We start from the raw sequence: 1525 nt of genomic DNA, 5'->3' as shown, positions 1-1525 counted from the left end.
AGATCCCTTTTCGGGCAATGTACATACTTGCCACTACAGTAAGCGGTCCAATTCCTTACGTTTGAATTAAATTATCTTCCCTTGCTCCTAGACTAGAAACTCGACATTTGGCATAGAATAGACATGCATCCGTATATGTGTAGTTTAACATACTCGAGCGCGAATGTCGTGCGACACCCCTTACGCCGTGCGCCGTGCGCATCTCCTAACGGGGGTGGAAAAGTCGAAAAAACCCTGAAAGTTGCTGAAATTCGGTGTGCGGGTGTCGTGAACCAATTTGAAGGTGTTTGGCACGCTCCACCCCCTCCGACAAACCACCCCCTACTCCTTCAAAGGGACGTCCCTATTCGTAGCTACACGATAGTAGCTACAGCCGACAAGTGCCCGAGTCAGCTTAAACTGAACCGTCTGTAGACGAATTCATTACTTTCGCCAATGCTAGTATATCAACCAGAAGTAAACAGCGCTAACGCAAGAACTAAAGCGAAAACGAAAGCTATCAATCAGCATTGCCTACCCTCCAGGCGTTTTCACCCACAATCATCGACCCACGACTTCTCTCTTGGCGTCTGTCGTGACGGGGCCTTTGGGTTTAGCTCCTTTTGACTCCAGGCGTGACGCCGTGTCAATCTAGGCGTGAGTCGATGATTGTCGCTGAAAACGCCTGGAGGGTAGGCAATGCTTTCCTGAATCGGGCCCCCGCGGCGCGGCCAGCTGTCCCTCCGGACGCTTGGAGCCTCGGAGAGGCATTGATACCTTTCGCTTTAGTTCTTAGCGCTGTTCACTTCTGGTTGATATTCTAGCAATGGTGGAAGAAATGAATTCCTCTATAGACGGTTCAGTTTAAGCTGACTCGGGCCCTGTCGCTGTCGGCTGTTGCTACAATCGTGTAGCTACAAACAGGCACGTTGGAAAAGTCTAGAAACTTCAGTAGAGCATGTGTACTACGTTCTGAGAAAGTCCCCGGTGGAAAATGTAACGAGTTTTCACAAACTACCCTTAGGGTAGGGTTGACCACCCCTGTGACACTTACGCCCCTCAGGGGATAGTTTTCGCACATCGTTGAAATTTAAAGGCGGTGGGATTTTCCGATTCCGCGCAGCATTAGCAAATGTCGGAAATTGAGTGAAACCAACCCCTCTGTTTACGCCCCTCTAACTTCAAAGCGGAGTGGAATCCGATGGGTCGCCATCACGGTTACAGAAGGGCATAACCCTCATCTCTTTGCATACCGACAGCCACCCACTCCCAGTAGTCATTCCTGCAGCGCCTGTTGAAAGAAGGGAACTCTGAAAAGTATTGTAACGTGCTAGGTGCTAAGTTCGGGGGCGCCCCGATAGTCCGAAGCTCGTTTGTCCGAACCTAATTTTATCTATTTTAGTAAATAAAATGAGTAAAGTAGTTAATTACATTATGTGATTTCATTTCGTGGCAGTTGTTGAAATAAGAGCTAAATCAGGTACAGATACCATCAGGAGGGCAAACGAAGTGCCTAACTGCAGTTCCGGGCCTGGAAAAGGGTAAA

The sequence above is a fragment of the Frankliniella occidentalis genome, unplaced genomic scaffold, assembly GCF_000697945.3.
Source record: "Frankliniella occidentalis isolate FOCC.00 unplaced genomic scaffold, Focc_3.1 Scaffold105, whole genome shotgun sequence".
NCBI lineage: Eukaryota > Metazoa > Arthropoda > Insecta > Thysanoptera > Thripidae > Frankliniella > Frankliniella occidentalis.
The sequence above is the reverse complement of the archived record's forward strand: the minus strand, read 5'-3'. Positions refer to the sequence as shown.